Source organism: Notothenia rossii (genome assembly GCF_949606895.1).
Source record: "Notothenia rossii genome assembly, chromosome: 5".
Classification (NCBI taxonomy): domain Eukaryota; kingdom Metazoa; phylum Chordata; class Actinopteri; order Perciformes; family Nototheniidae; genus Notothenia; species Notothenia rossii.
In genome coordinates, this window is record NC_136903.1 from 50,448,940 (window position 1) to 50,471,628 (window position 22,689).

At 40.6% G+C, this 22,689-nt stretch overlaps 1 protein-coding gene and 1 long non-coding RNA gene across 2 annotated transcripts in view; both read left to right on the plus strand.

The window, feature by feature from the left end:
- The first annotated feature begins 6,467 nt into the window (after positions 1-6,467).
- Positions 6,468-8,327, plus strand: LOC307041093. Its single transcript, XR_013808686.1, has 3 exons — positions 6,468-6,529; positions 7,615-7,880; positions 7,976-8,327. It is a non-coding gene; the product is annotated as an uncharacterized lncRNA (long non-coding RNA).
- A 5,322-nt stretch (positions 8,328-13,649) lies between these two features.
- The window catches only part of nfasca (neurofascin homolog (chicken) a), a 190,223-nt gene continuing 181,183 nt past the window's right edge, over positions 13,650-22,689 (plus strand). The window contains 1 exon segment of the mRNA XM_079683681.1: positions 13,650-13,816. The gene's annotated coding sequence lies outside the window, so the exon portion shown is untranslated.

A 22,689-nucleotide genomic window follows, 5' to 3' on the forward strand; every position in this document is an offset into this window, starting at 1 on the left:
TTATACTACGAAGGGCAGATATTTTGGTTTGGATTACTGGTCTGGGGGAAGCTCGCGAGTGTGTGTGTGTTTGTATACGTGTGTGTGTGTGTATGTGTATTTTTGCGTTTGTGCGTATTGTGTTTGTGTCCCGGGGAAAACACTAACGAGAAACACCGGCTGCTGTTATGCCTGCTGTGACCTCAAGTTACTCCGTTCTCCGCTTGTAATTATGCCGTTACAAGCTTCTAAGTTGTATTTATCATCTGAATTTGCCGAAACAAGTTTCATATTCTGAAAGCCAAGACTTTGTTTATTTAAAATCAAACAAAACACCCGAACCCCGAAAAACTATTTTTTTACGCAAATCCACGTTTATTTTGAAATGAGCCGTTGCGACTTCCGACTGATTTCGATAGAGCGGGTCACATATTAGCTTTTTCCCACTTGATCAGAATACACAAGTTATTGAGCCGTTTCCGCTCTACATCCTGAACTCCTCCCTTCGATGCAATGCACTTCCGTTTTGGCGGACTGGGTTTGTTTTGCTAGCTAGCTCCGTTGTGCCGACAAAGCACTGATATCGCAGAGACAAAGAGGATATAACAATTACAACATGAAGAAAAGTGGTTCGGGAACTACGTGTGCGGTAGTTGGTTGCAATCACTCGAGAAAGCACCTGAACGAGTGGTTAGATAGAGAGTGCTACGACCACAAACCAGCACCCAGCACCCAGCCATGTTGTTCATTAAATACAGATAAACACAACAAATACTGCATGCATTGTATTTTTTAATATTATATATGAATATTTTCATAGTGATGTAATTGTGTGGGCTGCTTTTATATTTTAATTTGTAATACCTGTTAGGATTAAACATGTGATCTTTCTTGTTGAAGCCATTTCTTTAGTTTCCTCTCAACAATTAATTCATTCAGTGTTATTTATGTACAGTATGAGCTTAATATGAATGATGAACTGTGTTAAAAGAAATTGTAGCACTCTAAGGAACATATGAAATGCAATAATGCAATAACAGTGCAATAATGAAATGAAATTACATCAAACTTTATTTTCACTCAAACAGTACAGGCACATATGATATATTGCACAGAATAAAGAGATCATGTAAATTGTGCATTATGTAAACAACAGACAACTGTTGGCTCCTGTGGGCATGACCTAAATAAGGCAGTTTATTTTGGTTTTATGCTGGGCCACGTCGTCATGTTATCCTCCCAGTTTTGCACTGAATTCGGGTGGGGGAGAGTAACGCCATCTCCAGTCAAAGAAGTAGAATCGTGTTCCCAAGCTAGCATCACTGTTAGCATCGAAATCGCTGTGTTTACACCAGTGCCCGTCTGACTGTTTACATCGGTTTACACCGACAGACGCTGTGCAAAAGACTTCCGGCGGAAATGAAGTGCATTTGTGTAGTGTCATGGCGCTACCCGTGTTTTGGCGCGTAAACTTGTCTATAGCGGGAGGAGAAAAGAATGGAGTGACTGAATGACAGCTAGAAAATTAGGCTACGTGGTAATTAAAGCAAAAATGCAAACGACGACTCTTCAGATGTTTAAGAGAAAGGAGAGAGATGAAGAAACTCAGAATGTGCTTAAAATTTGAAAAACAACGCCCACAGATGACACAGGTGATGATGCTTATTTAGCCCAGAGAATGGACATGAACATGGCCATGATGAATATAATAAGTTAGCTAACTAGCAAACTGTATATCTCTATATGGGGTGCCCAACCAGTCGATCCCCAGTCGATCTCGAGATGTCTAAAAGTAGAACAACAATATTCTGTTTTATCGTTAATGTCCTACAACAGGGGTGGCCAAACTTTTTGGTTCAGGGGCCACAATGATGTATCAATGTGACAGCCGGGCCGGGGGGCATTGTTTGGTTCCGTCTTGATTCATGTCGGGCGGAGGGTTGTTTTAATCTCATTCTCCCGCGCGCGGGGTGACGTCCACGCGCAGCTGCGACGACCAGGGAGGAAGGGACTTTTCGCGGCACGCGCGGCGTGTGGACAGTGGGGGATAACATAAATAAAAATTGGATCGTTGTATTTTAGACTTTAAGGCTTTTTAAGATCAGCGCGGGAACCCTGGCTCATTTATACCAATATTGGACGGGCCACATTAAACACATCAACGGGGCGCATGTGGCCCGCGGGCCGTAGTTTGGCCACCTCCAGGCCCGGTTCTACGGGGGTGCATAAGGGTCCCAGTTGAATGTTAAGCACCCTCACTTGAAAAAGAGAAGGGAGTGAAAAATATTACATATACAATAACAATAATAATAATAATAATAATAGTAGTAGTAATATGAAGAAGAAGAAGAAGAATATAGTTGAAAATAAAATAAACTGTAATTGTGTTCAAATATTGTGGTCAAATAACTATAGTTAATAACCCCCCCCCCCCGGCAACGATCGCCGCCGTCTTGGTTCAAAAAAGGTTGGGCACCCCTGCTCTATATAGTCAATGGCTATTTTACTCAGAACACAACATGTACACAGCATACTATTTTAACATTAAATATTTTGCTTTGATATCTTCTATTTTAATCTGCACATTGTGGCATACATTTTATTTTATTAGTATTTTAATTTATGTAACCAATATTCTGAAAATTCAAAGAAAGACAGAGACTTGTACATTTTTGACTGTCTGCTGAATTTAGTTATACATCTTTATTCTAATTTATAACAGTTGAGGCCCAGAGGGAGGAAGAGGAGACTCAGCCAGAAGAAGTGGCAGCAGGTCCCTCAGAAGCCACCACAGGTGATGCTAGCCCTACTGCATACCCTTCTATATGGAAAGAAGAACAATATGAACAGTTCAAACAGAAAAATGAATGGATGTATGCTCACAATGGAAGGCTAGGCTGTACCCCATGCCATGATGTGAAGGATCTGGGTGTCATGGCATCCCGTGGTGTTAATATTGCTATTCAGTGGGCTGATGGAAAGATAATCCCAGCTGGTCAATCAAGGGATGTCCAGCTTTCATCACTGCGCAAAAAAATCCGTGAGCACAAGAACTCTGCAGCACATAATGAAGCAGTCAAGATTCTTCAGACAGCAAATAAAGATATTCTTCTGAGAATGAACGTGAGTAGTCAGGAGTCTGTGTTTGAGTCTACTGCCAAGGTATTCATGACAGCCTATTATGTGGCCAAGAACAACAAGCCTTTCACAGACTTTGAGAGTCTGATTGACCTGCAGCATGCAAATTCTGCTGATTTAGGGCGTGTTTTGCATAGCAAAACTGTCAGTGTTTACATAATTGAGCATGTGTCATCACAGATGAAAAAGGAACTTCTAAAAAAGATAATAGAGACCAAGAGCAAAATCACAGTATTGGCTGATGAGTCAACCAGTGTTGGGCACAAATCAACAATAATTGTGTTCCTGAAGGCTAGTGTTGATGGAGACATGGAGCCCATTGCCTTTCCATTGGACCTGGTTGAGCTGGATAGTATGTCTGCTGCTCATATCAAGGAACAGATTATGGGTTGCTTGCTTAAAAATGGCTTCACTGTTGAGTTGCTGAGAGAAATCCTCATTGGATTTTGCAGTGATGGGGCCAGTGTCATGCTGGGAGTGAAGTCAGGTGTTGGGAAGTTGCTCCAGGATGACTTCCCAGGGATCATACTATGGCACTGCCTTAATCACAGACTGGAGCTTGCTGTTGACCAGGCACTGGATGTGACAGGGGGAACAAAGGACTTCCAAGCATTCATGGACAGCCTATATTCATTATATAGCCAGTAACCAAAAAACATGCGGCAGCTGAGTGAATGTGCTCACAACCTGGACATCGCCCTCAGGAGGATTGGAAAAGTGTTCAGTGTTCGCTGGGTAGCTTATTCATGGAGGGCAGTCTCTGCAGTTTGGCAGTCTTATCCAGCCTTGGCACAACATTTCCGTGAGGCATCAGAGGATGATACAAGGGACAGCAGAGAGAGGGCCAAATTCGAAGGTCTGCTTTCTAAGTTGTGCTACATCAACTTCCTGAAAAGTCTTGCACTGATGGCAGATGTTCTGACTGAACTTAAGAACTTGTCTGAAATTCTTCAGAACAGGAAGACCACACTCCCAAAGGCCCATGACATCATGACGACGTATGTCAAACGCATAGAAAGTTTCAATCGCTACCCAGGACAACATGCAGTTGATGCCAGTCAGGCAGAGGAAGTGATGGAATTCAAGGGAGAGGAGTGAAGAGTTGGCAGGTCTCCCATCATTGACTCTGCTCAGTTCATCCGAGCAGTGGCAGACAATATGAAAGAAAGACTCTTCACAACCACAGCAAACAGAGCACAGGCCAGTGTTGCAGCCAACCGAAAAGAGGCTTATAACAGCCTTATCATTCAAATGGCAGTCCTCAACCCTGACAACTGGGACCATGACAATCCTCGATTTTGAGATAATGAGGTGAGGGCTTTGTGTGATGTCCTACATGTGAACCAACAAGAGGGCCATCTTGGATTCACAGAATACAAGGCCAGTGGAGGAAGAAACATTCCCAACAAAATGAAGAAGTTGCTCATGGCAGTGGACACACTGTCTCCAAGCAATGCTGACTGTGAACGGGGGTTCAGCACAATGAACAACATCATAACTGAGTATAGGAGCAAACTTACAGCAAAAAATGCAGCAAATCTCCTCTTCATCAGCTCTGTGGGACCACCATGCAGACAGTGGGATCCACTGCCTTATGTGAAGACCTGGCTGGGCAAAGGAAGAAGAGCAGCCCACTCAACAAGCTGCATGGCTCGCCGGTACACAGAAGAGGAGAGCTACTTCAGCCCTCTGTGGAAAATGTGGAAAAGTGTGTAGTTTACCTCCCTCAACATGCCTTGCTAATGGTCTGTTAAGTTTTGACACAAGTTGTATGCACAATTGAAAATAAATAATTGACTATACATATTGTCAAGTGTTTCTAATTTCTACCCCATAAAGGCATTACAAATGTGAAGTTTGTGTTCAGGGATGCATGAAGCTGGGGGCGGGAGGAGAACAATATGAACCAATGAAGGTCGGGGTAGCATTATAGTACCTGCAAGAAATTCAAACCACTTTCACCCCTGCATCTGTGGCATATACTTGCCACAGATACCACGGAGTAGCGGCCTCTGTGGCAGATGCCGGAAGTACTTGCCACTGCCTGCAGATGCCACGAAATGAGCCAGGCCCTACTGTAATATTGCGACGGGAAAAAAAAACTTTTCAGTGCACATCATGCTCTGCCGCTCCGACAGGGAGCTCTACTGTGAACACCTGAACGGCCCGTTCTAACAGCTGTTCACCAGCGGTCCAGTCTGTGCCACAGTGACTCCGGACGCACAGTTAATATTAACGAACGCACCGTAGGTAATGTAGCTGCTGAAGCTAGACCATCATCGCCGAGCAGCAGAGGCTTATTATACATCATGAGCAGAGCCGACAGGCAGGAAGACTCGAGCACACAGCTCGCGCTTCATTATAATATATAAAAAAAAGCTCGCGGCCGCACATTAATCCGGGTCCCAGACCCCCTCCCATACCCCAAAAATATTTTTATTGCAGATCTACAGGAATCACAAAAACGACCTATTTTGGATTCAAAACGGAGAATTTCGCCGAAAGGTGACAAGTTTGCATCCCTGGACAAGATAACCAAAATCCTTGAATCTACACACAGCAAATAAACTCAAATGACACAACGAGATGTAAAAAGGAGATCACACATATAGTCGATATAGAACTGGCCGCTTCAATCTGAAGAGCAACTAAAACAAAACACGGGAGTGTATCTTGTTCTTGTGAACACTAATGTTATCCACAGCATACACAGACACCACAAAGTTCTTAAGGAGAAAACTAGTTGCTAAAACAAAACACGTTAGTGTACCTTGTTAGCTAGCTGACATTATCCTTAAACATTGCACTCATATTACTCACTGAAACCTTGTAAAGCCGGTCCCGCATGCTGGCTCTTACAGAACCGCTCCCTTTCGTGTATGTACAGCTCTCAACATGCCCAGACTTGTAGTGATTTTCACCTCGTTTTATACTTTTTCGCCTCATTCTGAAAGAAACAGGTGAAATTTACTAACGTGACAGCCATCTTTGTGATGGTGACGCGTATTGTGCGAGACCAGAGACCTGTAGTTCACTGAGCGGTTTCACACAAAAAAAATTGTAACTTCACAGTTTTACGACACATTTTTATTTTTTTGACTTGCAAAATGTTATTTTAATTTGACAAACATCATATGTGTCATTCGTGGCACAATTCAAACGGGATCGAAAGATGACTTTTCTCTCTCCATTGACGTCAATGTATAATTTTCCGCTTCCGGGGTCCCATGGGTCGGAAGTAGATGGGCGGGACTTCGCCTCTCTATACGGCGCTGGTCCTGCCCAATCACGGTGGAGTTATTTCAAATGTATCATTTTTCAACTGTCCAACTGTCAATCAAATGTCCCAACTTCCATTTCACCTCTGGCTGCTGTGGAGGATGGATGTCAGCGGAGGAGAGTCTAACTCTAGGTAAGTTATACAGAAACAAAACGTTTTTAACAAAGTGAGCAGATATATTGTCATAATGTGAGCAAGCTAGGGGTCTAAATACATATTTTTAAACTTAAATAAATATGTTTTGCCAATGTTGAACAGCTAACTATTGTTTGAGTTTAGCTGCCTGGATGATAATTATTTTCCTTTAGGCCGTTCTTCTTCTTCTTTTTTATTATATTTATTTTATCTTAACTTAATGTAGCTTACACTCTTTTCTGTGATCATTCTTCAATCGGCATTATATTGATAGCATTAGCAGCTATATGTTTAATGCTATCTAGCTACTTTGGCTAGATTTCATTGTTCGGCCAGATGTGGCGAGAAAGTGCGAGTGAGACTGCGTTGATATCGTCTCTTACAGTGCAAATACGTAACTTACTCGCACTAAAGTTATTTATTAGTAGTACGTGTCCACTACAGTTTACCTGTTTCTGACTAAAACATCAGCCACTACTCTATACTTGCAAATATTATATTGTTTAGAAGGGAGATTTCATATCTGCCTCTTGTCGCTAAGGCAAGAGATGTGAGACGCAGCGTCACGCACGGCAGTTAGGCCTTCCCGATTTGATTGGTCGGACGGGAAGGGCCGGCGGGCTTTCCTTCCGACCAATCAAATCGTTGGAAGGGAAGGCCGGCGGGCTTTCCTTGACATGTCCCTGACACAGCGGACTGCGGGTGTAGTATAGAGTGAGTGTAGCGTGCAATACTGTGTTTCACCACACATTAATTTAGAGGGGCGCTGTTTCATTCTTTGTAAAATACTCACTGACAACAGCGGAGAGATGTTTTTAAATACAAATAAAAAATATAAAGAAATACCCAGCCTCCAGGAGAAAACGCCACTGGAGGCTGAGCAGAATCTCCCCTGTGCTTCTCTAGAAGTTGTCTTTATGGGTGAAGTTAATTAACTTAAAATTACTATACTGCTTATAATTTATATAAGGTGTGTATTAATGGGTTTAACTAGAAGATGATAGATGATGGCATTTAATTTAATCCGGCATAATATGATTAGTCAACATCAGGATGAATTTGTCTTTTTCTTATAATTACAGGAAGCGGGAATGAGCTGCAGGAATCTGTTAAAGTCCTAGCAAAAAGTAAATTAAAAGAAAAATCTACAGTGTCCAAAGCACGAACCATCTCCAAGTAACAGGTGAATTTGGATTTGTCCTTGATAGGATTTTAAAATACAACACAGACTTCAAAGAGTTTATAGATGTTGATAGAAGTGAGAATCAGTAACTTTGACAGATTCCAAGTGCACTTTTCTGAAGCACCGGATCTTCAGCCTGTCCTAAGAGAAGTCTGTCAAACTCAGGTATACATGTACCATGCTTGTTAAATTGTGTTTCAAAAAATCACACAGGCCAGAACTTTACTTTGTGCTGTGCTTGCTCTTATTGTTTTGTTCAGCCAAGAACCAGTTCTTCTGAATGGCCTAACTGATCTACTTAAGAAGAAAATTCCAGAAGTATTTGATGAACTGCAAAATGACATTCTTACAGAGAAGACCAGCCTCAAACTTGTCAGAGTTTGCATCTCTGACTTGGTAGAGAGGCATGGGTTGTAAGTATATGAATGTGAAATGTGTTTATTATGTATATAGGGGTTGGGACACTTTTTCCCTTAATTTCATTGCCCAACCATTTCTGTTTCAGGCCTGAAATTGTTCTTGTAATGTTTTTACATTTAACTTATTCGTATTCATATTCTGTGAACAATGTATTTTATTTTGTTAATAAAGTCCCTATCTTTCAAATTGAAACTGCTCTGCCTGCTAACTTTTATTTGTTGATACCATACTTATTCTAGGGATGAATACATCATTATTAAAGCTAATTAACTATAGATTCACTATAAGATCACCATAACCAACTCTATAGTATTACTATAGTAATGTTCTGTAGTGTGTTCCAAAAAACCATAGAAATAATATAGAAAGCAGTCAAAGCACTATAGTGATACTACATAAAACTCAATAGTATAGCTATAGTAATTTCCTATAGTGGCCGAAAAACCATAGAAATACTACAGGAAACACTATAGTATAACTGTAACTTCACTATAAGATCACCATAGCCAACTCTATAGTATTACTAAAGTCATTCTCTATAGTGTGTCCCAAAACAACATAGAAATACTATAGCAGTTTTTTTGTGGTATTTCTATAGTAATTCTTAATAGTAATACTATAGTGTTTTTTCGTAAGGGTTTGTCTCTATCCGCAGCCGGAGAAGAAACGAGTGCTCAGGGACCGTCTGCAAAGTGCAACTCCGAAAAAAGTGAATACAATAATATTCAATCACTATTATAGAGATTATTACTACCAAACTCACTACACACATCAATAGTCTCCTGGTGGTCATACTACAGCAGAGAGTTTTGAAGAATATGCTTTTGAATAATTTTGGGGAATATTTATAATGTAACATCTTCAATAAATATGGCATCATCTTAAATAACTTTACTATTATACAGTATATTTCTACCAAACTCACAATTTGCATTGTTGTTGTTAGCATCTGGTTAGTTAGCTACGCTAACGGATAGAAGCTGTTTCTCAAACAATGAGAGGGAGAGCTCTCTCCTGTCAGACTGAGAGAGATAACTACAGCTCAGTGAGGTAAGGGACTCTGTTTAGATAGTTAACTTTAGTCTAGTTATCTCAGTGGGTCTTAAACGTTTTGGTCACCATTTATGAGAATAAATTAAAAACAGTTATGAAATACTATGACAGTAAAACAAGAATACAGTTTAAAAGGGGAGTGATTTGTAAAATAACCATAAAGAAAAAGAAAATCTGTTTACAGTGCTGTTTCATATGGGTGTTGGGAGATGTATCCTTAAATTCATTTTGCTCACAAAATGCACAAAGTTGATGCATTTAACTTCAATATTTAAAAAAAAAATCTTCCCGGACCCCCGGAGGTGAGGACCCCCCCCCCAACTTATAAAATAGCACTTTACCTCTGCTTACACCTATATGCCATTTCATATGCTGTGAGCTGATTATCGAGCCTTCATTGTAAGAGTCGCGGGTACACTGTGTATGTGCGTATTCCACTGGAGCGCCCGGTACATTAATGGGAAACCCTAGTTTGTACATGTTCAATAGTATTGAACATGTACAAACTAGGGTTTCCCATTAATGTACCGGAAAGAAATAAAGAAACGTTCATGTGTACAGGGTTACAAATGTATTAATACATTTGTAACACTGTACACATGAACGTTTCTTTTTTCGGTTCACCAAAAAAGTATCTCACTCCAAGCTGAACTCAAATGTTGGCAGCCCTACACACACACACACACACACACACACACACACACACACACACACACACACACACACACACAGCGTTAGAGGGACATTCTCCTCCCCCTGTCGGACCTAAAAGCTTCAGAGGACGGATACCTGAACCGTAGCGTCCAGCTAGCGCTTAGCCGCTAGCTAAAGGTAAACAAACATAGATGGGTACATAGAATATGAATAAATCGTCACCGATGTAGAGGATATATATTTTTATTCACTTTGAACTCGGCCAAATGGAGTTTAATGCTTTGGGATTAAATTTAGGCCACATAGTACTTGCATGGGTTTGAAAGTATAACATGCTAGCCTGCTGTAATACATCGTATAGTCAGTCACACATTTATGAGATTTAACAATGGCCAATTATATTTCTTAAATAATATGTAGCCTATTCCCAGAGCATAATTCATGTTGCAACAAGGGGAGGTGTAAAATGTGTTTTAATATCATACATTTTACGCCAGCAAACCTCTTGTACGGACTTTGGCAGTAGTGAAGACTCACTGAACGAATTAAGTACAAAGACGAATCGTTCGCGAACGTGCAAATCACCAGAAATCGTTCGCGAAACCGGTGAACGAATCAGTGAACGAATCTTTAAAGTGAACTGAATCAAAAGATTCGTGTCCCTGAAGGGATTCGAATGGCCCATCACTAGTCATAACCATAGGTCATAACTGAAGAAACCGACCTGCCACTTCTTCTTCTTTTCTTCATTTTCAAGTTTTACGGCGGTTGGCATCCAGCTTAAAGTGGACCTATCATGCTATATTTGAATACTATAGTGTAGGACCATACCTATATAAGGCATATTTATACTTTTCATTTTTCAAAATACCAAACAAACAGATCTTGCATTTTAGCCATTCCTCATTTCGCTCAATTTAACACTGCCTTTCATGCTCGGATTCAGTGAGAACAGCACCATCTGGTGGCCTGAAATATGTACTACAGTGTCTCCAGTGCTTTGGAACTGCAATGTCCGTGGCTGCCTCCTCCTGATTGGTGGAGTTGGCCCAATAGCCGTAGCGCAACTTCTGTGACGACATAAAAGTGTTCAAATCTGGATCAGTCTGTATCAGATCCATTGCAGCCCCTTTTTTAGAGATTTGGGTATGGAGGAGAATAGAGAGGGTTGTGTTTTCTGACACTTGTTGAGTTTCCTGGAACACCGGGGACACATGTTCATGTTTAAAAGACGTACAAAATTGCATTTTGCATGATAGGTCACCTTTAATGTTGCATTACTGCCACCTGTCTGAGAAAAAGAGAAAAAGAGAAGTGGGACTTCGGGTGGCAGGGGGTGTTTCTCAATGTCAAGTAAGGCTGCTCCAGAGCCACTATTTCAAGCATACTACATCATCGAGTGCCGCCGAAGGCCAATGTCCAGCATACTTGGAATTCTACCTAGGCCGCCGTACTTCGTAGCGAGAAATGTCGAGGCTGCACATGTGTAGACTCCGCGGTCTTAAAATCCCCATAATGCTTTGCGCAAAGACCAATTTCCAAATCTTTGGCGGAAATCGCGCTCCATTTAAAGCGGGGCCTCGCATATGACGCACACCTGTTAGCCTGTCCCACAATTCTTCATTTTCCGAGGCAAGGAAGGATTCTTGCCTCGCTTCTGAAGCAATTGACTCGGAAGATGGGAGACCAAGAAGGCGTCCTTGACATTGAGAAACACCCAGAATACGCCGTGAAGTTGTTTGCGGCCTGCCAGTAAACCTAAAGCAGAAGAAGAAGAAGTGACGTCAGCGGCCTCATTTGCCTAATCCTCCCTCGGGGACTTATTCCGGTGAAGGCGATTTACTAGGAGAGTTACAGTAACAGGACTAAATAATTCGGTGGGACTATAGTATAGGTAGTTATATAAGTACTGGGAACTAAGTACGGCAAAGTACTTGGTGTGAAAGCAGCTGTTTTTTTTAACTAGTTTTTGGAAAATAGCTCGAAATAAGGTCTGTGTTTGACACATATTGAAGAGACGGATCACGTTTTGTTCTACGACATTAAATACATCAGCAGTGACCCCACTGAGGATTTTTGAAGAGTTGACGTGTTTGAAAAACGATGGATGTTACAGTAACAAGTGGCTGAATAGGACTACAGAAGTTGTCGAGGACGTTGTACGTCATTACACCTAACACGTAAACACTCCCGCTACGTTTGTTTTGCCCTGTTCTGCTTGAAAGCAAGTACCTGCCTCCTGCAAACTGTTAACAGAAACTCTTCAACTTGTACCATTTAGAATCTGTATGTTTGAATACGGATCTTAAGTTGGCGTGACGTTGAAGCAGCGACCCTGCTGTACTCAGCTGTAGTTCGTTTAATAGCATAACGCTAGCATTTTGCTTCTGGCGATTAGATTTATGATTAGAAAATTATAAAAGTAGGGTAGACATGTGGAGATTATCCGGCTGAAAAAACCTGCATTTATCAAACAGGTTAGTTTCCCACAGATCTTATTTTTTACAATATTCCAAAATCCTATGGAGAAATCCCATTGCTTTTTTGTAGAGGGAACCCTAGCAGCTTACTTCCAAGTCGACCTACACAAATACGTCATCCCTGCGCCATGGCTATGCTACAAACGTATCAGAGCAATTTGCTCTAATCAACGTGCCAGTTTGATATTTAAAGCATCTTTTCATTATCTTATTTTAAATCAACATCTGATTTAATGAGACATTTCAGCACAGATTTTGGAGTGTGTCTCATTCCACAACGTAGACTAATTTCCAGTGCGTGTATGTATTCATTGTGCAACTTAACCCTGTTGTTCATGTTTTACAGGTGACAGGTTTGGACCGGTTTGATAGACTTTCCACTGTTGCCAAACTTGTGTTAGTCCTGCCACACTCAAATGCTGATGCAGAGCGAGTGTTTTCTGTGGTGGAACTAAACAAAACAAAAACAAGGAACAGCCTGGCCCTGGAGGGGACACTGTCTTCTCTCATGACGATAAAGATGGCAGACTTGGAGCCATGCTTTAAGTGGGAGCCAACCCAATCCATGCTAAAGACTGCACAATCTGCCACCAGCGGTTACAACAGACAGAGCCAGATCAAAAGTATAGGTGGAAAAGACCTCTTAATTTATTCAAGTTAATCCCTCTCAAGTTATGTAGGCTATGTAAATGTGTTTTTTATGTAAATAGTTTGTACATGTTCAATACATTTTGTAATGCTGTACACATGAAAGTTTATTTTCCAAACATTATGAATAACTTTTAAAATAGAATGTTTTGAGGTAGGTCAATTCATCCATTATTAAATTGCCTAAAACAGTGGTGGGTTGACACACACACTTAATTGGCAGCAATTCTTTATGTAAAGCATTTCATAGTTCTCAAATGCGAAGATTTGCTGCTTCACCATTTACATATTTCGGATTTTTTTTTTTTTTATATTTTAGAGCTTTTTTTCTGCCACAAGCACTTTTACTCCCAATACTTTGAGTATATTTTCGGATTTTACCTAAATACTTTGACTTAAACTTCTCAATGCAGGATTTTTACAGTGTACTAATGCTTTTACTGTAAGTAAAGGATCTGAATATTTATCCACCTCTGCAACTGTGATTTGGTAGCCTACTAAGTCTATTTGAATCAGAAATGGTACAAATATAATGTTAAACTTTAGTTTTAGGATCAAAGTATTATTGGATACTATTTTATATCCTCCACCTCCCCTGGTTACGTGTGCAGCGTGTGCACGCGCCGACACAACCGGGGATTGGCACCTGCGGAGCAGCGCGAGAGCAGCTGGAGGAGGGGGGAGTGCACAGAGTCCACCAGAGAGGGGAGAGGAGAGACCTGCACCGCAGTGACGGGAACACGGAGTCAGACCTCCGGTACCGACAGCACCGAGGAGGAGGGGACAGTTCTGATGCCGCTGCGGAGGTGACGGAGCCCGCAGCACCAGAGGAGTGGAGCGGCTCAGGTAAACGGAACTACTTTCTGCTGTAGTCCCAGCACACTGACGCATCGTGTGGTGTCCCGGTTCCGTCGGGGCTAGACCCGGGTGGTGATGAAAACAGAGGGTATTAAACATGACATGTTGCTCCGGTCCCGTCTAGGATGGTCGGGACGATGTATAGTCCAGTCTCAATGCAGTGTTTTCCCACTCCCGGTGCACGCGGGCCCCCGCCTCTCTCTGCGCATCTTCTGGATGATGCTGCGGTTTCGTGGGATTTTTTGCTGCTCTGCGCAAATCGCAAATAAAGGTACCAAAGTGTGGGGCAGTGAGCGGGCCGGCCTGCCGTCTGCACCTGCAGAGGCCCGGCTGGGAGTGGGCTGTCTGAGGGGAAGCGTCATTGAGAGGACGGGCGGACGGGGACATTTAAAGGGCTGTAAGTTGTCTGGTTGTTGGGTTAGGCCCCGGGCTGGGTGAGTCAGTCTGCCTAGGAGCTGGAAGTGGACCAGAAGTGGATCAGAGCTCTTCTCAATGTGAGGGAGACTGCTCGACTAAACACTCAGAGTCCCTTTTACAGTGTCCTAACAGAATAGACATAAAGTCTGTTCCTGCAGTATTATAATAAGTCTGCGTTGCTGTGCTACAGAACATCACATGTGACCTTGTTGTACTTTATGGCATTTATCTCAATACCAGTTATATATTATTTCTATAATATTACCCCACAGCCTGTCTGCACTCAGTAGCATGTTTATAAGCATGATTACACCTCCTATAGTTATTGTTAATATTGTATGTCAGCAGTGTGTTTCAGTCATTACTGAGCTCATGGTGACCTGAAGGATGTTACAATGGGGTTTCCTCTCTTCTAACCTACTGTTTTCATTGACTAATACCATGTTTTAGTTTTTTAGTATGTATTATTATTGAGCAGTGTGTATACTGTTTCATGCATTGGATTTATCTCCTGGAAACCATTGAGTTATATATCTGTCTTTGTCATTAAGCTATGGATCAAAAGGTTCCAATGCCACTCTATAATACTACTCAATTACAAGTAAAAGTCAGTTATTTACAATTTCGGTAAAGCACAAGTTAAGTAGTCCAGAAGTTTAATCAGTTAATTAAGTTACTCAAGATGTATCGAATGTACGCTGTAGTATATATCGGATTATGGTTTCTGATAACTCATAAGAGGACTTTTCTGGATGTTGAGGTGGAGCTACATTTAGCTGCTTTTGTCCAGGTGGATAGTAATTCTATATGATGATTTTCATCATCATCATGTGTCATTTTGTTTTTGTCACATTTAAAAGTAAAACCACTAATGCAGCCCCATATGTCACTAGCTGCCACATACATTTATTAGAGTAAGGAGTACGATCCTCCCGTGTAGTGGAGTAGAGTTAGAAAGTAGCACTGAAATATAGAAGTACAAGTAGCCCAAAGAACTAAAACTGTAGAACAGTTCAGGAGCTTTAATCATTACTGGAGTACATTTGCTTCCCCGTGTCATTTGTAATGTCATTTTAAGCAATGTTTTTAATTATATTTAGTTCCACAACTTAAATTGCTATAACAAATCAGTATCACAATACATTTTTGAAGATTTAATAATAATACATAACATTTATGAAGAGCTTGATCATTCTTAATGTCTTGCTTGTCGTGAATGGGTTGATAAGGTAAGATTCTGTCTGTGGTGTTGAACTGTGACTTTGTATGACCTATCACACTTGCCCCATTATAGGACTCTGATATTCCTATAGAGATCTTACTGTATAGGCTGGCCTGTAGTGCTTTGCTGGGACTGTAATTTTATAGAAAGGTTTGCATATTGACCGGTGTAATCAGAGCCTAATGCATGCAGCCAGCCATGGAGAGAGGAAGGGGGTGTGAGTTAATGTGAAAGAGTTTCAAACATAAAGCCTGTAGAGAAAAGGTGGGACATTTGAGACATTTTGTCAAATGGATGCTGCTTTAAAAAAACAATTCACTCATAACTCAGTTATTGTTCACTATATAAAGTACTTTGCATTCATTCTAAATAAGGAGCTATCCATGGTGAGTGTGCCTAGCTGACCAATGTCTATGAGAGCTATGAGAAGTCCGCTTTCAAACTTCATGATTTCAAAATGTTCAATAATTAATGTTGAATCATGTATACATAAAAGTTTATACAGTGACATTATTTAATTGAGCTTAGAAATGCAAATATTTCGTTTTATCTTTCAATGTAGCACTTTTTATTCAAAATATAAAGAATGTCATAAAGTGAGGGTCTGGACCCACAGACCCTCACAGAAAGAGGCCCGGGGACAGAAGCAACTATGTGTTAGTGTTTTTTTTAAGGATACCTTTATTGGTGAAATAATGAATACTGTATGTTGAAAAATAAAAAGGACGACATAAAGAATATATTTTTTTAAAAGAGACACGCATCATGTAAATAAGAAACGATAACTTGGTCTCAATGACCATCAAAAAGTATTCTAGGTTGCTAAATCTAAATAAAAAAACATAACTCTTACACTAACACAAAATGTTTTCAAGTCGTGGTAAAACATAATTTGTAATCAAACCTGAATGGGTGTCACATGTTGATCTCAGATTCACGGAATGTTTTACACAGTGTTCACTGACTAACACGTGCACAGGCACCTCTGCCATTGTCAGTGACATTTTTGTGGGATCATAGGTCACACTATTCTTTCATTTTCATTTATTCACAAGTTCAAATACAGGTACAGTCATGAGACATGATAGAGGCATGTGAAATGGGACAGCCCAATAAGCCATAGGAAGCTTGAGAACAGGGGCGCACACAATCAAAACACAACATATTCACATTCAGTGTATTCAATCTCTGACGTTGACATTTAAGTTATTTTTAAAGATAGACAAAGATGTAGATATTTTTATAGTGTTATCAATCTCATTCCTCACTTGAGGACATCTGCAGGCCACACTAAGCTGTTACATCATTATAAATCCTTATTCCTTGTTCCATATATATGCGAGGGTAAATGAGTACGGATAAGCTCATAGTCTGTCGTCGAGCATATTTTCTACGTTGTACATTGAACAGGCGCTGTTGCTGCCCCACAGATAATGGTGTGTCCACCTGTTTACCTGTGTTTACTTTCTTCTGCTTTTGCACATAATAAGTTGACAAGAAGTACCTGAATGCACCATTAGAGTATATATCTGTCAGGTAGACTTTCCTATTTGGGGAGGAAACTTCGCTCTTCATGACCGAGGATCCAGTTGCTGAATGAGGACACAGCTAACATGTCGATATCTTCGTTCTGATGACAGAAATATGGAGGATGATGCAAACATTCCCTTTGCTTTCCACTATGTACTGTATATTTCAAACCATAGTAAAAAAAATGGCGGGGAGACAGGTGCCCTGGGACTTGCAGATCTAGATCTAGCAGAGCATGCCCTGCTTCTGAATGGAAAATGTTATTTCCACTATGAATTAAAGATATCGGGTTGGTCAGAACCTCTTCCATGTTACCGTGACCTGGAGGCCCTCTCTGGTGGGCTCCAGAGAGCTTTGCCATCTGTCAGCAGTGTTTATGGTGGTGTTTTTTACTGAATCTGATCTGGTAGGTTATGAAGAAAGATGAACACGGCAACAAACCCATAACAACATGCCGCATGATGTTTATATGTTCGGAAATCTGACCCCAGGGCGTCAGATGTCAGCGCTTTGACTGACTTCCTTCGATGGACGAGAGGGGGGGGCGAAGCAGAGAAACGTGTGTGCGAGACAACACCGTGGACACACACTCACAAATATACTAGGCTTTCTAAATGAGCTGTTTGGCTATGCATAGGCAAAGTCTGCTTGGGAAGTTCTATGATGTCCGATTTCTTTCAAAGGCAACAGTGTTTATGCCTGTTCCCCCCCATCACTTTCCAAGCATGTTAATGTTGCCCTTCGTAGTCCTGAAGGGATCATGTTAAGTAGGGAGTTATGTCAACAATATAAAAAAGGTCTGGAAAGAGAACTTAAACTCTCACATTGCCACCCTCACTAATTACTGCAAAAAGGGTCCTGATTGTCTTTATGTCTGTTAAGGAAGGTGTATCAAATTGACCCTGCAAGGATCTGGTAAGCACTCTGTCTGAGGCCTTTAGTGGAGCCATGTGTTCACAAACTGGATGAATGTGAAGTATTTTGTTAAAGGAGGATGAAAGTGTAATTAAGGAGCACTATTGGAGTGACTTTGATGCTTATTGGATTCATTTGGATTCCCGCTGTATGAAGAAATTAAACGGCGCAAGTGGAAACAATTCACAAAGGGATTAAACTGTTTAAAACACATGCTCAAAGTAAGCCGGATTTTGCCGATGTATTTATGTGGATTCAAAAGTCGTAAATAATCTACAAAATAGAGGAGACCGGTCTGATCGGAACAACTGTGACAAATAATCCAATTGAAACCGGTATGGACAATGACTATATTTAAAAAATGCGCTTATCCAGAAAAGCCCGATTTGGACACTTTATGGGCAGAAGAAACATTTCTATTAAAGAGAAAATTATACATTTCTGTCTTTTTATGCCTATAATCGCTACTAACTTGAATTTGCATTTCAATTAATTAATTAATTATTTGTTATATTTTATTGTAATGTAGAGACAAGGCTTTTAGTGACAATCATGTATTGTGTTACAATTATATGTAAAAAAAAAGTCTAAATATGATATTTGGCCTCAAATCATCTGAGGCCTGGCGCCCCCCCTGCGATCTTTGGCGCACCCCCAAGGGGGGCGTGTCCCCCAGGTTGGGAACCACTGGTGTAAAGTAACTAAGTACATTTACTTAAGTACTGTACACTTTTAAGGGACTTGTGTATTTCAACTTGTTGTACATCTACCCCACTACAATTCAGGTAACTCATTTATCGTATACCTTTAGTTACTTTAAAGATTTGATTAATGATGTGAAATATAATCGACACCTAAATAAGACCTTAGTCTGGAGTGAAATTCACAAGCTACCCTGCAGTATACAAAGGAATTAAAATTAGCTTCAGCTTTACCAGCTGTGATAACACTTTAATGCATCAATAATTATATATATATATATATATATATATATATATATATATATATATATATATATAATGTAATATATATAATTCTAAAATGGGTCAATCTGAATTTTTAAAAATATATTATATATATATTAATATACACAAACACAACAGATAACAGATAAACCGTGCAGGAGGAGGCAGAACACCAACTGGGCTTATTTGGAGTAAAAATCTGAATTTGAGGTCAGTACTATTTGATGGAAAGCATGGAAACTATAAGAAACCATAATCCTTTTATCATTTTCGTTCAGCTTCTTTCTGAAAACCCTGGGCTCCTGCTGGAAGTTCTTTGATTAAATAATGCTGCACTTCAGGTTTCTGACCAGCAGATGTCGGTGTTGTATCACACAAGACATTTTTCCTTCATGCTCTCAGAGACACTCACTGAGTGTGTGAGGAATATGTGTTCACATAGAACATTACAAATTGAGTTACAGATGGAGTCTTTAAGCATCCTTTCATTTAATATTTAGCATACTTCATCACTATCAAACATTACATATAACCATCCAATAGGTTTTAGCAGACAGGAAATACCTATGTATTCTGAGGTTTGCGGGTGAAGTACATTAAGAACAATCATAACAAAGCTCCACATCTTGCCCCAGCCGAGACCTCTAGAAAAGGATCTCCATATATCTCCTTCATATAAAAAGTCAGAGAGCAAACTGTTTTATTCAGTTTGTGACTAAATAAGTATTTTGTGTGCACTACATTGTTGCTATGATTTAAACAGTTCAGGGTCATTCCATCAGATGAGCTGTGTTACATAAGGTTTTCTGTTGATGCCGTCTCAGAGGCTGCTCTATTCTGACCAGAAAACATACTGAATCTACTAATACAATGGAGTAAGACATCTGTCAGAGAATACATCTGAGCCTTTCGAAACCTTTATTAATCAAAACGCGATATAAAGAGTGCACATACTACACAGCAGCAGGCAGCAGGCCATATTGCTGCTTCCCAGAGAACCTCTATCCTGGCTGCCTTTTGGTTAAATGGAGCAGCCAGTGCAGATGGGATGTGGCCAAGCCAAGTGGATTGTGGGAAAGATGGGTAAATTAAGTCTGCATTAGGGAAGCCTGCTGGCATCACTGTATTCACCTGGCATGGTGTGCCTGTCTAGGTGCATGCAGGGATCAGAACCATCGCTCTCCTGGGGTAGTGTGGGCTTTAATACTCTACCTGAACCCAGGGGTGCCGCCAGGGATTGCGGGCCCCATGAAAAGATATCAAATTGGTTACTTACATTTTTTTTTCTTTATGTTCTAAAATAGTTTGGGCCCCTGTCAGTCACGGCCCTTAGAATCATCCTAACTTTTCACCCCTGAGTTGAAGGGACCTGAACCTCAGGTCAGCATCCGGTCTGACTGTGTGAGGGACACAGATAACTGCTGTGAAGACACTCAGGACTGCCCTGCTCAACAACGTGTCATGTTGTCCCTCCATCTTCCAGGGCCTCATTGATACCCCTATGATATGATACAGGATGCACAATGCTGTGCTTCACTAATTCAATGGTAGTTTTTTTTAAAAATTCTGTATATTTTAGATTTTAATTTGATTCTGGCAAAAACGTTTGATAGGGTCAGTAGGGTGCCAATAAGAGGTTAAATATGCAATCTATTCGCATTAAAATGTCTTAAAATGACTAGCCCTAATTTGTATATCTTTCTGAGTGGGGTACTTTTCAAACCCAGAGAAACCTGTAACTTTATTCAAAGGAACAGTGTGTTTCATCTGGTGTCATATCCCCTATGGGCATGAGTCAGCGTTGTGGTTGTGTGCCAGAAGTTGTCATACATTTGAAGTTTTAAGTAACTTTTTCACCAAGCACTGTTGGTGTATTTAACTATTTATATTTTTAAACTTTAGTTATCAGACGGCTGGATCTTAAGTAATCAGAGTCACAGGCAAAGCTAATGATAGCCTTTAGCTCGTAGCCCGATTTTTTACGTAAAACTCCCTATACAGTGTTTCACTGGTTTAACATACTAAGTCTGTTTGGTTTGGAGATGAGAAGACCTCTTAGGATAACTCAGCTGACAGTTTAATCCTCCTGCACAATGGGATCTTACGTTATCAGAGAAACAAGCTAAGCATACATTGGCAGGACGTCTATTGTCTGTCAACCACAGCGCAGAAACACTGATTTGAAATGGGAAACTGCTTAATTCATTGGTTCTCATCAGTGGGTCTGTTAGTTTTGGAGAGGCAAAGACATCTACAGAAAATGTTCTTTCTTGAAAGTTATCTCTTTTTTTCTCTTTGGTTACGGGTAGTCCCTGCTGCATGAAAATCATTCCACTCTACTATCGTCCTTCAATGGAAAACTTTTTTTCCCTCCCATCTTCCATCTGTCTGCAGTTTCTCTCAGGTTACCTGAGCTGTGCATTCAAGTGTCCATCACTTTATGCTCTTCAGCAACTTCTATTTTGATAGGCCTCTCAGGAGCTGCTGTTTCTTTAGAGCGCATGGAGGGAAGAGAGGAGCAGCAGAATAGAAGATGGATGGTAGAGAGGAGTGAGACAGGGAAAAAGAGAGGCACATACTAAGATGGAAGGAGGAAAATAGAACAGTAAGCGTCTGGCTAAAGGGTGATGGCACAGCGCTGTCTGGCAGGCTGCCAGGTGGGGAGGATAAATAGAGGATGGAGGGGGGGGGGGTTGCTCAGGGAAAAGACCTGGAGTCTGGTACTGCTGCAGGCTCAGACTCCACTGAGGCCTCTGACTGTATGAATAGAAAACAGGGAACAGGGAGGAGAGTATGTCTGACCGATATGATGTGCTGATATCGTTGGATTTATGCTTAAAGCTGATCAATCAAATACACTAAGATTTCAAGGATTAAACATAATTTCAGTCATATAGCATTGTACTCATCGGCCTCATTTAAAGTGGGGACGCTGGGGACTATCTCCCCGCCACTTTTTGAAATGGCCAATTTTGTCCCCACCACTTTGCATTAGGATCATTTGTTAGAATTTTTTTTTTTGTCAACAAAGGTTTTAGCATATGCATGTATATATATGTATATACTGTATGTAATGTTTGGGGGGGGGGGGTATTGTTTTTTTAAATCTGACAAAAGTGTCCCCATCACTTTTTCTAACAAAGTGATGACAATGATTGTTCTAACCACCTTCTTTTAACACTAGAGCCGCCAGGGGTCGCTGTATACCTAAAACCGCCAACTGGTCAAATGTGCCCGCTATTAGAATACATTGATTTTCAAGGTACAATGTTCTTTTATTTATCATACTAGAACACAGGGTTAAGAGTGAGTTTTGATCGCACATATATACCAATAGAATCTTTAGACTCTCAGCTTTCATATGATATCTATTGTGCGGATAGCATAAGATATCGCTAAAAGTGTCTCTATCTCTCTCTCTCTCTCTCTCTCTCTCTCTCTCTCTCTATATATATATATCTATCTATGGATCTATCTATAACTATATACTGTATATATATATACACTGAACACAAATATAAATGCAACACTTTTGTTTTTGCTCCCATTTTTCATGAGATGAACTCAAAGATCTAAAACATTTTCTATATACACAAAATAACCATTTCTCTAAAATATTGTTCACAAATCTGAAAAAATCTGTGATAGTGAGCACTTCTCCTTTGCCGAGATAATCCATCCCACCTCACAGGTGTGGCATAATGTTGTGAATCGAGTGGCCTGTGTTCGTCGTCCATAACATACGCCTGCCCATACCATAACCCCACCACCACCATGGGCCACTCGATTCACATTACCCTAACCCTAACCCT